The sequence below is a fragment of the Macaca nemestrina genome, chromosome 10, assembly GCF_043159975.1.
Source record: "Macaca nemestrina isolate mMacNem1 chromosome 10, mMacNem.hap1, whole genome shotgun sequence".
Lineage (NCBI taxonomy): Eukaryota > Metazoa > Chordata > Mammalia > Primates > Cercopithecidae > Macaca > Macaca nemestrina.
In genome coordinates this window covers 56814552-56827725 of record NC_092134.1, presented here as the reverse complement: position 1 = coordinate 56827725, position 13174 = coordinate 56814552, and the positions used below count along the sequence as shown (strand labels likewise).

The following is a 13174-nucleotide window of genomic DNA, read 5'->3' as shown; positions in this document are numbered from 1 at the left end:
TGATGTTTGAAGATTCTATTTAAAATTTCAGGTATAGCAAAAAAAGTTATCAAAATTATAAACATAATAGAAGGGATAAAGGATTCAATCAGTCAAGAAGAAATTAATCATGACAACTGGTATCTGAGAGGGAAAATGCTTAGAACACCTGCAAAAAATAAAGCATGAGATACATAACCACTTCATTCTAAAAGTTTCTTGATCTAAAATCAAAAGTTAGTTTCACAGAATATAGAGAAAGGTAACAAAATCATCAGTAATTAGTCCACTATATTAGAAAATATTTAAAACTTTGATTTGCTGGACAATGAGCAAATTAAAAAAAAAAAACTGTAAAGGGGCCAATTATTTTCTAAGCTACTTTAAATTTCAAACAAGTACAGTATTTACTATGAAAGTTCTATAATACCTTATATAATCAGGCCAAATTTGGGAATGTAAGCCTTCCAAACCACAATCCCTCTGACTGGATTTTCAACTTCAAAGTAGTCAGCATTTTTTAAATCTGGCGTGTAAAAACTTCTGATTGCAGGAGAATTATAACTCCAATTACAAAAGACACACATTCCAATAGTCAAAACCATAGCTGCAGAAGAAAGAACTTCAAAATCTTATGAGAGAAGAACTGAACATGATTAAACAAGATTAAGAGCAGAATTAAAAAGATTTGCATTCTGCCAATGCAGAAATATCACAGAAGAGAGGGAAATGAGATGAATATATTTAAATTTATTTACCCAGGTTAATTTACAATAGTATTCTAAGCTCAATCAATATGGAGTCTGAAGATTATGAAAAGGAGTCTGGGAAAAGAAGTAAAAGACAAGTTTAAAACAATCTAGGAACAAAAAACAAAAAATACAAAACAATAAAAAAGAATAAAACAATGCTAGCAAATTTTTATGAGAAAATGAACAAATGAACATTAAGGCTTCCAATGAACTTGCGAGGCAATCTAAACTCAACATTTAAAGTACCAAAGATAAACAGAGAGAAGGAAAAGCAATGGAGGAAAAAATATCAACTACTGAACCAAAGTAGCTATCACACGTGAGGCAGAGAAGTAAATGAAAAAGAGTAACACCTCACCCATCTAGATACGCTCAAGAAACAGAACAAAAGGCTTCTAAATAATCAAGATGCCACAAGGGTCAGGTGTTTAAAGCTAAAATGCCATTCCCTGGAGCAAAGTCACTATTTTACACACAATTCTAAACAGTCTCATTCAGTTTCCAAGTAGCAAACAAACAATGGCAAGATAATCATAACAACGTGCAAGTTGGGGTAGAGGACAACGAAAGGGGAAACAGAAAAACTATGAAGCGAGCAAGAATTCAGAGTTCAAGTTTTAGGACCAAGTGGCATAAAGGCACAAACAACTATACAAATCAATAGCCAAGGGACATAAGTGTATTTTAACACTGTATCATGATCATCATAATTTCTATGAATAAATCTGCATTAACAAAAAATAGCTCAATACGCTCTGTTTCTTGTGTTTATGAAGCTAGAAGACTTCTAATAAAAGATGGTGCGCTAAATATAAACTTTCCCTCCAGTTACTCTAGATACTCCACTGAAATAAAAACAACTCATAAAAGAAAGAAAATTGTAAGAGTAAAGAAATTAAAATTGAGGCTAGGAAGAAAATCCAACAAATTTCTGAGAAATTAAAGTATATGTGAGGTTGATAGAAATAACAAGCAGAAAAAGCCACAGCCTCATTATACCCTTTAAGAGTGACACGGAAAGGATGGGAACCAACACGTCTGACAAGATCCCCAGGAAAGCATGATCATAATGTAAATGGTACAGCAGAGGGTGGAAATAAATAGTAGGGTTAAAAATAAGAGAACTGAGTATTACTTAGGACTAACTATAAGGGACAGCTATATCTCCCATCCCCTATTTCCAAGCTACATCTAAACAACTGACATTTTACCTCCAGGCAAAAAAAAAAAAAGTCAGCTTTTCCCTAAAGAAAGTGAACCACTCTCTAGGGAAAGCTAAGTAGAGGTGTGGCACAAAGTAAACACATTTCATCCATCATTTAAAGGGCCCATACATAGCCTAGCAGCTAGCTCCTCTCTCTTTTACCCTAAAACAATCTGCCAAAAGACAGATCCTACTCTACAACCTTGCCCCACAAAGTGCTCTGGCCAGAATTCCTACTCAAAGGAAAAAAAAATCTAATAGGGAAAACAGTCCAAGCAACAGGGGAGGGAGGGTGACCAGGAACCTAGTCTGTCTTTCTTAACCATGAATGGACAACCAAGAATTACCAGGCACATAAGTAAAACTGAGCATGAAAAAAGAATGATTACAAAAACAAACATAAAAACTGACCGGAGAAAAGGAGATAAATTATAGACACAAGGAGACAGAAGGTATCTTTAAAAAAATCTAATTTACACATTCTAAGACTCAAGATGATAACACAACATAATGTAAAAATGGTAGGAAAAGAAAAAGAGAACAAAACTTATAGATTACCCCCAGGAAAATCAGCCAAAATACTAAAGGGGAAAAAAATTCCCCTGAACACAGAACAAACAGAACCACAAAATATAAAAGATGAGACAAGGAAGATCAAGACAGAAAGCAACTGCCTACTGAAAAGCAAAAAAGAAGATGAAGAGAGGACATTTTTAAAGACAGAGAAGAGAATTTCCAGGAATTGGAAAAATAATCTGATTCAGACTGTAAGAGCAACTGAGTATCTAGACAAACAGCCAAACAAAACAAAAATGACCTATACACCTCATTATGACTTTGTAGAAGATACAAAAGAATGGATTCCAAAAGCTTTCAGACAGAATAAAGAGCAAATCACCTTAAAAGGATAGTGAATCAGACTGATACACGACTACCTTTTTTTTTTTTTTTTGAGATGGTGTCTCACCCAGGCTGGAGTGCAGTAGTTCCATCTCAGCTCACTGTAACCTCCATCTCCCAGGTTCAAGTGATTCTCCTGCCTCAGCCTCCCGAGCAGCTGGGATTACAGGCGCCCACCACCATGCCCAGCTAATTTTTAGTAGACATAGGGTTTCACTATGTTGGCCAGGCTGGTCTCAAACTCTTGACCTCATGATCCACCCACCTCGGCCTCCCAAAGTGCTGGGATTACAGGCGTTGATATATGACTTCTAATCACCATCCCTAGATGCTAGAAGACATCAGAGCAATGCTTTCAGGGTTCTAAAGGAAAATTATTTCTAACTAACAATACTGCACCCAGCCAAATTATTAATCATTTGTGAGAATAGAATGAAGACTTTTTTACACAGAATTCGGAAAATTTGCCTCTCATACATACTTCTTTTTCAAAGAGTTACTTGAAGATGTACTCCAATAAACAGATCAAGCAAATGCAAAAAAAGGAAAAAAAAAATGTGTAACAGAATGGATCCAATTCAAGAGTAAGGAGAAAGGAAGTTACAAGAAGAGACCTAAAAGAGTCCAAATGGAGGCAGAGTTACAGACGACTACAGATAAAAAAGGACTCAGCACAAAAGTTAGTATGCTGAAGAGCTGGGGTATGGGGGAGCTGGGGTGTAGGGGAGGCTATGATAGAGGCATATAGTACAAGAAAAGAGGGTAATTTGAGACACTAAGAAAAACAGGAAGTCCTATTCAAAAATATTTTAAAGTCCAAAGTTAGATTTTGGTCATATCAAAATTTTTTTTAATTCGATGGTCAGAATTGATAAATAAAATCTACTAATCGTCTATATTATCAACATGTTTCTTCTGGCAACCCAGGGACAGAAAAGGAATCATAATCTAAGCACATTATCTGGCTCAGCATTAAATAATACTTACACAGTCATAATATCAACAGTCTTTATTGGTTTTCATAATTTAGAGACAACCTGTGGACATGACAGCTGAGATTACAGGGGAAAAAACACGTATTTGTCTAGGCCAAGGGTGTCCAATCATTTGGCTTCCCCGGACCACACTGGAAGAAGAATTGTCTTGGACCACCCATAAAATACAGTAACACTAACAATAGCTGATGCGCTTTAAAAAACAAAAAAATCTCATTATGCTTTAAGAAAGTTTATGAATTTGTGTTGGGCCACATTCAAAATTGTCCTGGGCCGCATGTAGCTCACCAGTCAGGGACTGGACAGGCTTAGTCTAGCCAATAAAAAGTACAGCTACCAGTTTAGAAGAAATAATAATAAGGTAATACATGGAAAATTCAAGTAATTTCTAAAGCTGATAAAGAGAAAGATGAATCAACATTAAGGCTGGGCACTAGGGTTCATGCCTGTAATCCCAACATTTTGGGAGGCAGGAGTTCAAATTCAGCGTATGCAAAATAGCGAAACTCTGTCTGCACAAAAAAATAAAGTAGCCCGCCACAGTGGCACACACCTGTAGTCCTAGCTACTGGGGAAGGTGAGGCAGAAGGATCCCTTCAGCTCAGAAATTCTGCACTCCAGCCCAGGTGACAGGAGGAGACTGACGCTCAAAAAATAATACAAACATATATACATATACAATATATCCAGAGAGAGAGGAAATATATCCAGAGAGAGCATCTAGGATGTTTTATAAAAACAACATAGCTCCCTTTATTGGATATACAGAAATGAACCGCTCCCCATGAACCTAAAATATCCCCTAAAAGGGGAAAAAGTTCTTTAATTAAGGATAATAGTTTATTTCTATTTAAAATCATTTCTTTCACATATATTCAATCTTTAAAGCAGTAGTTCTCTACTGAGGGTGACCTTGCCCCCAGGGACATCTGGTAATATCTTGAAACATTTTTAATTGTCACAATTAAGAGAGATGGCACTAGCATCTAGTAGAGCCAGGGATGTTGCTATACATTCTACAAAGGACAGGAACTCACAACAAAGAATTATCCAGCCCAAAATATCAACAGAGTCAAGAAATCCTACTTTAAGAAAACTCTTCCGACTTGTATAGATTTTCTCTGTTCCTCATTCTTATCATGGTGACTGGGCATAAGATAAAGCTTTCATGGACACTAGAGTATTACGATTAGTCTAAATACACACCCACAGATTGCCCTGGGGATCCTCACAGGCCTCTGAGGTTTGAATATCCGCCCTCACAGAGTCACAATGGCACATGCTGATGAATACGTTGGAAAAGTATCCAGAGGATCTCCTAACTTGGCCCCACCCACCTCAGCTCTTGCTGGTACGGATATTATTATAGTCTCGACTACCTCCTCTATCCAGTCCCTGGCTTATACTTAAGGCACCACTAGCTGCTTAACAAACCCCAGATTTTCACACAATTAAAATTTCTCATTAATATTACAATCCATCATGGGTGTTTCTGTTTGGTACACAACTTACTTTCACACGGTCAATTTAGGGACTGTAGATCTTTCCAATCTTATGGCTTCACCATCCCTTAAGAGTCTAAGCCTCTGCATCTGGCCCTTGAATTAGAAAAGAGAAAGTGAAGAAAGAATACCTATTTTTTCTGCCACTTCAACCCAGAAGTGACAACAAATTTATTTCTATTCACATTCCACTGGTGAAAAACAGTCGTGGCAGGCACAGTGGCTCACACCTGTAATGCCAGCACTTTGGGAGGCTGAGGCGGGCAGATCGCTTGAACTCAGGAGTTCGAGACCAGCCTGGGCAACATGGTGAAACTCCATCTCTACCAAAAATACAGAAAATTAGCCAGGCACGGTGGCGCGTCCCTGTAGTCCCAGCTACTCGGAAGGCTAAGGCACAAGAATCACTTGAGCCCAGGAGGCGGAGGTTGCAGTGAGCCAAGATCCTGCCACTGCACTCCGGCCTAAGCAACAGAGTGATACTCCATCTCAAAAAAAAGAAAAAAAAAAACAGTTGCAAGCACAATTTTTGGTGGGCAATGAAATGAATCTGCCCTTCCCACAACCTCTGTCTACTACATGGTCCCTCCCTCACAACAGCAGCCTCATGAAAAGCTTGCTGGCTCTCACTCTACTAACTTCTATTTCCTTCATTAGTCATATGTGAGAACATCCAGATCCCTTTCAGACCATGTAAGAACCATGGAAAACTCATAAGAGTACTAACTCTGGCCCCCTCTCTGCTTAAATACACCATTTTCTTCCCTTTTGGCCACCCCAAGTTAGCATAGGGCCAGGGCAATAGGCTAGTAAGTGGCTGCACCAGTTCTGAACTTTGGCAGTCTGGCTCCAGGGTTCGTGCTATTCCGCCTCTCCAGTTTTCTAAAATAGGTGATAAGACAGCACACTTCCATTACTACCAATGGATATTTGTAAAGCACCTACATCTTGCAAAACAGCCTAGGAACTATTACAAACTCCACACTATGATGCACAGCACTGCTTTTCTTTACTTCCAAATTGCTGATCTTACAAGTTATTATAATCATAACAATGTACAAAATTACACACTAAGCAAAATTAGTCTCCAGAAGTCCCTCATCCTACTCTCCACTTGAACAATGTACCTGTGCCCTCACATCCAAGGCATCCCACCTCATTACTCTACCCAGTAATAATATTACTTAGATTGAACTTCTCTCTCTCCAGATCTACCATACTTCCATCCCATCAAAATATACCAACACAGATTCCATAATTTCCACATGGGCCCCAGCCTTCCCTGTAAAAAAAATATGTAATCTGACAAACTCCTGTTAATATGTAGGCATTTGGCAGCCAAAAAGCAAAAATTATCTTACCGGTGGTCATCTCAACAGGATAAATTTCAACTATACAGATCTGTGTCCCTCACATCACTAAATAGGCCTGGCATGGCAGCTCACACCTATAATCCCAGCACTTTGGGAGACCAAGGTGGGAGAATCATTTGAGGTCGGGAGTAAGACCCTGTTTCTACCAAAAACAAAAACAAAAAAAAACTTAGAAATTAGCCATGTGTGATGGTGTTCGCCTGTAGTCCCTGCTACCTGGAAGGCAGAGATGGGAGGATCATTTGAGCCTGGGAGGTCGAGACTGCAGTGAGCCATGGTACTGCCACTGCACTCCAGCCTAGGTGACAGCTCAAGACCCTGTATCCAAAAAAAAAAAAAAAAAAAAAAGACCAGACGCGGTGGCTCACGCCTATAATCGCAACAGAACACTTTGGGAGGACGAGACAGGTGGATCACTTTACGTCAGGAGTTCGAAAACAGCCTGGCCAACATAGTGAAACCCCGTCTCTACTAAAAATACAGAAAATTAGCCAGGCATGGTGGCAGGCACCTGTAATCCCAGCTACTCAGGAGGTTCAGGCATGAGAATCACTTGAAACTAGAAGGCAGAAGTTGCAGTGAGCCGAGATCACACCACTGCACTCCAGCCTGTGCGACAGAGTGAGGCTCTGTCTCAAAAAAAAAAAAAAAAAAAAAAAAAACACTAAAAGGCACACCAATTCTGTGAATCAGCCTTATTCTTTAAAACAATTTTTTAATTATAACACCACCAATTCTGTGAATCGGCCTTATTCTTTAAAACAATTTTTTAATTATGACAACTTAGCTTTAAATATTGTTATTATGTTATTTTATTTCCAGTTACTCTGAAATTCCCCAGTGAGAAAATGACAAATACACGAACAATAAAATAAATATTTGCTTTACTCCAAGTGTTTTTAAGATTTAAAAATAGGTTGTCAGTCAAATACAAGTAAAATGAGGGGAAAAAAGTCAAGGTTATATTCCATCTTCTTATAAAGTAAAGTGCATTTTATAAATCACACACCCAAAACAGACTCAGGAAGATAACAAGGTAAAGACCTATCAAGAGGAGCAATCGCAAATAAATTATACAAGGCAGTATATAATATGATGGTTAAAAGGATAGGCTCCAAAGTCAAAGGTCAGGTTAAACCTCAAGTTTAAATCCTTTCAGCAGGACTTGACTTCTCTGTGCCTCAGGTTTAGTTCAAATCCTGGCTCCACCACTTATTTAATCTGTCAGTTGCTCAGGTTTAAAAAAAAGAAAATAGCCGGATTGGGGGGTGACTGTCAGGATCAAATGTGATGACATGTCAAGTACTTCCAGAGTAGTACAGTACCTGGTACACAGAAGTTGATGTACATTAGCTATTAATATGACCTATAACAATTTCCCTCTGAATTTATCAAGTTTTCAAGAACTCTAAATCAAAAAGCTACTCCTTTTTATTTGAAAAAAGTCAAGCTCTGAAACCATTTCCTCCTTTTTTCAGTCCTTTTTGAATATGGGAAATTAGTAGGTAACTGGCTTATCATTCGATGACTCTTCTTAGTCTTCATATAATAAAAAGACTCAAGACTCTTTTTAGTCTTTCCATAATAAAATTCTCTTCCAAATATTATACAAAGGACAGACTGCTCTAAGGATCAAAAATACTACAAAGAGTTCATAAAGTACAATGAAATTCTGAGATTCATAAATGAACAAACAGCTACTGGCACAAAAAGCTTAGATAAATAATGCAGATGTCTGGTCGTCTGCTCAAGAAATACTGAATTTTATAATAAAATACGGAAGGTAGAGATCTTCATGGCCTATAGTCACATCACTAAAAACACAGAAAACATTTTTGGTAATTTTTTTCTTAATAACTGGAAAACCCCTTATCATAACAATGAATAAATAAATGACATTACAGGCAAAGACACAAATTATGTAAAGAAAAAAAGCTTAAAGGCTCATATTTTCTGCTACACATATCCCTTACTTTGAGCTTCAAAAATTTGAGGCTTCTAGAATTCCTTGTGGTTAACATTAAGCAGTAATACAATTAAGCCTTATTTCTATCAGAAAACATTAAACTGACTGAAAGAAAATTATCTAGAATTTTGATTCTGATCAATTTAAACATAATGCCATGAGTCATCTAGATCAGTCAAGCAAATATTAGAGTTCATGATAAATGAATCAAAATATTTTTTAAAGATCTGGAAACAAACGTTTTAAATAATTTTGTATTTGCTGAAGTCCTCCTATGTGTGACACACTGAGGTAGGCACATTCATATTGAGGCATGCACTTTCACATGCATTACATAATTTTGTTCTCCCAGCAACCACGGATTATTATCCTGATTTTACAAATGAGAAAACTAAGACCAAGTGATTTGCCAATGGAAATGATGCTTGTATAAGATTCAGTCAGAACACCAATTCAAATTTTCTGACCCTCACTGTACTGCCAAAACTCAAGCACTGTCAATCTCTGCTCTTGCAAAGCATGTTAATCTTTTTATCTAGGGAGAGGTGAAAATAGAGATGGGAGAAGAAAAATTCTTCATAATGTTACCAAAAAAGACTCACTGTGCTTTATCTGACATAATTTATTCAGTCTGACTTAAATGCTTTGCTGCACGTTGTCTACCCACTTAGACATCGCTTACCTTCAGATACACAGCCTACACCAAAACCTAACTCAAGAATCACCTCCTCCAAGAAAGTTTCCCAGATTAAATGACCTGTTCCCCTCCTCCCAAGCTAACATCCTCCCTTTATCATTTCGCTGCTTGCATTTAGTTTGGACTACATTAACAGATACTCCTTTTGTTCTCCAGTCATATATCTGGAAGCAGATTTTTTTCATTCATTAACTACTGAGCATTTGGAGATTCAATGGTGAGCAAAACAAAGACCTTGCTATCATGGAGAATTTACATTATCTGGATCTTCAACAAAGGTAAAAATAACAGGGTATAAGAATATGATGCTCTAGCACTAGGATTTCTTCTCTACAAGGTCTCCGAAAATAGCTCTCTCCCTCGCAAGCTTGATAACACTTTTCAGGAAGAAAAATTCCTTCTATCACGCCTTCCACATGAGAATTTTATGACTTTGTGAGGATATATGAGGGATGGGGACCAAGGTGGGAAGAAAGATAGATCTAAAATCTCTCAGGGGTTTCCCACATACCGCCATGAAATATGCACACAACATGGGTCTAGACATCTCTTCCTGTGTCTCATCACAAGGAAGCTATACTTTGGCCACATCTGCTCCAGTCAAGCACCTCTACTAATCTCCTTGTATCTAGCCACCTTCATTAAAAATTGTATATTTCTCAGAGGCTTTTCTCTTTTTTTGAGACTGAGTCTTGCTCTATCTCCCAGGCTGGAGTGCAGTGGCATGATCTCGGTTCACTGCAACCTCCGTCTGCCGGGTTCAAGTGATTCTGCTGCCTCAGCCTCCCAAGTAGCTGGGATTACAGGCACGCACTGCCACGCCCAGTTAATTTTTTTGTATTTTTAGTAGAGACAGGGTTTCAACATGTTGGCCAGGCAGGTCTCGAACTCCTGACCTCAGGTGATCTGCCCACCTCGGCCTCCCAAAGTGCTGGGATTACAGGCATGAGCCACCATGCCTGGCCTCTCAGAGGCTTTTTTATTCAAGTTGTGTTTGTCTTATTTGCAGTTCATTATTTGTAACATTAAGACAGGACCTATTCCTCTTTGAATTGCCTGATGCTCCAAGAACATTGCTATAAATGTTTTTAACTTTCGATATAATACCAACATTACAACATGACATTTCAGGTATTGTTATTAGGATTAAAGTTTTCCAAATTAATATCAGAAAACTAAATCTATGTACTGTATCAATTCTTTGTCTTTAATGCCTCGATTCAAGAAATCTGCTTTTGAAGGATTATTTACAAACCAAAGCAAGTTGAAATGTACTAACACTGGTTAAAATTCTGCAATTCATACTTTTAAACGAAAGATCCGCTAGGCACAGTGGCTCATGCCTGTAATACCAGCACTCTGGGAGGCTGAGGCAGATGGATCTTGAGGCCAGGAGTTGGAGACCAGCCTGGCCAACATGGTGAAACCCCATCTCTAATAAAAATACAAAAATTAGCCTGGCATGGTGGCGCGCACCTGTAATCCCAGCTACTCAGGAGGCTGACACATAAGAATATCTTGAATCCAGGAGGCAGAGGCTGCAGTGAGCCAAGTTGCACCACTGCACTCCAGCCTGGGAAACAGAGTGAGACTCTGTCTAAAAAAATAAAAATAAAATTTCTTTTGTAATGCATATTTTACAAATTCATAATTTCATCATTTTTCTTAAAACAAACTAAAACATAACTTCATTATACACAATTGTAAATGTATCCCCAAAGTGTAGTCTAAACCTTTCAATTTTTAAATGAACCAAGAAACTGAATATTAACAAATGTATAAGTACCCTGAATGTGTTATAAAAAACATATTTGACTGCCTTTAAAATGCAATAACATTCTAACTGGAAAATATAGTAGCATCTTTCCACAGATCAGAGATTCAATAACTATTATGATCCAATCAAAGAGAAATAAACCATGGCCATTTTTAATTAAACAGGCATTTCTAAGCACCTGTGTACACGGTATTGCTGTTCAAACGGTTGACATGGAATGTGACCGCAATACCTTGATGTCCATAATTAAAGACCCAAAAGGTAGCTTAAGTTTCATCTATTCCCTTTCTCAGCTCTTTGAACAGGCATATTATAGTCACTCCATAAATGGTTAATATCGAAAAAAAATAAGTTACAAACATTTGAAATTAGTTGTACTTTCATAGAGAACAGTTTTAAACCGCATGGCCTTACTCTTCCTTTTCCAACCTATTTTATAAAACTAGCATGATCTTAATAATTTCACTGCAAAACAGGTTCTAGCAAGCATAGAAACTGATCATAGCCTCTCAGCATGAGCAAGTTTAGATGAAACCCTAGAAAATTAGCAAAATCTAACAATCAATTCACCCACGATTCTCCACAATTCTTGCTCTCTCTAGATACAAAGGGAGGCAAAAACTGTTTTAAATGATTATTTCAAAAGCAGCACTAATTTGGGGAAAAACTTAACTGCCATGCAGGAGACACTGTGTTACTACTCAGACGTCATTTAAGTCTTCCAGCAGCAGAAAGGGAAAAACATCATTAAATTTTTTATTTAATGCATATATACTTACATTATCAGTTAAAGTTTACCCATCTGTTTACCTAGTACAAGTTACCTATTATTTCAGAAAGCATTTAAATAAAATGAAATTAGGTTACGTTCTGCAACGCAGATGTGTCTCATAAAGAGGGTTAAATGACTTTTGTGAATGGAAAATCTGCATATACTGTTGCTTCGCCTCAGCCAGTCTTGAGTGGGTGGTTCAATGAACCTAAAGCATGCTGCATGTGAAGCTCCTTGGAACCTGACTCCACTCTTGAGAGAGGGCTTAGAAACAAATTTAAAAGCACAGCAAAGGCTTGGCTTTCCTCCTACGTTACAAGAAGGCCGGGAGAACTGAGGCTTAGAGGAACAACACCGTGTCGCTCGGCTCTGCAAAGGCGGGTGCGGTCTGCGGTGCGCGGCACAGCCTCCTCTGGGGCTGTCACAGGAAAAAAGGAGCCTCGCCTTAACCGCACCAAGCGACAAAGCGCCAGCTCTCCTGGGCGCGGGGGCTCCCAACGAGACCCATGCCATCGACCTATCAAACTTCAGGAGGGACAGACACCCGGGGCAGTCGAAATGCTCCAAGAGCCTCCCACCCCCGTTCCCCTGCCGCGGCTTTTGTAAGGCTGCAGATGCACCTACCGTGGGCCCCGAAACACTCCACCCCGCCAGCCTTTCTAATCCCCCTACTCCAAAATGGAACAAAGGAGCCAAAGAACTCCTCGGCGCGGGTGGCCAGGAGTCCCCGACAGCCCGAGCTCAGAATGTGGCAATAAGGGTGCGCAGTCGCTCTGAGGGGTGCGGACCCAGCACCCCCACCTCAGGAATGGAGCAAACACTCACCCGTGCTGAGCTCCCAGGGAGGCGGGACGCAAGGAGCCGGTTCCTCCGGAGTCGCCGCGGCGCCGGGGTCCGGGGCCCCGAACGCGTCTAGTCAGACCCCAACTTCTCTCGGCCGCTGTCGTCGGCGGCAGCTGGGGCGCTAGCCCGGACGGAGGGCGCTGCCCAGCTGCCGCGGAGGCACTGCTGGCTCAGCCTCCAAGCGGGGCGGGTACTTTCGGCCCCGCGGTCCACCGGACAGGGCGGACCCCCACCTTCCCTCAGAGTCGGCTTGTTACCGGCAGCGGCTACTGCGGAGTCCAAAGCTAACACTACAGCCGCCGCCTGGCCAGGAGCGCGTCGCGGCCTAATGTTGTCATCCGCCGCGTCGCCGCCTTTCTGGGCACCCAGAACCGCCAAGATCCTTCACATTCTAGCGCCCTCCCACTGCCCAGC

The 13174-nt window shown here is 39.7% G+C and overlaps 1 protein-coding gene across 5 annotated transcripts in view; it reads right to left on the bottom strand.

Annotated features, from left to right (window-relative positions):
- LOC105473327 (oxysterol binding protein like 8) overlaps positions 1-13150 on the bottom strand; it is a 214553-nt gene extending 201403 nt beyond the window's left edge. For 4 of the 5 annotated variants that reach the window (XM_011727092.2, XM_011727093.2, XM_011727095.3 and 1 more), the window contains exon 1: positions 12743-13150. The gene's annotated coding sequence lies outside the window, so the exon portion shown is untranslated. The remainder of the gene's footprint in view (positions 1-12742) is intronic. The other variant, XM_011727100.3, reaches the window with a different exon arrangement.
- Between the last annotated feature and the right edge of the window lie 24 nt (positions 13151-13174).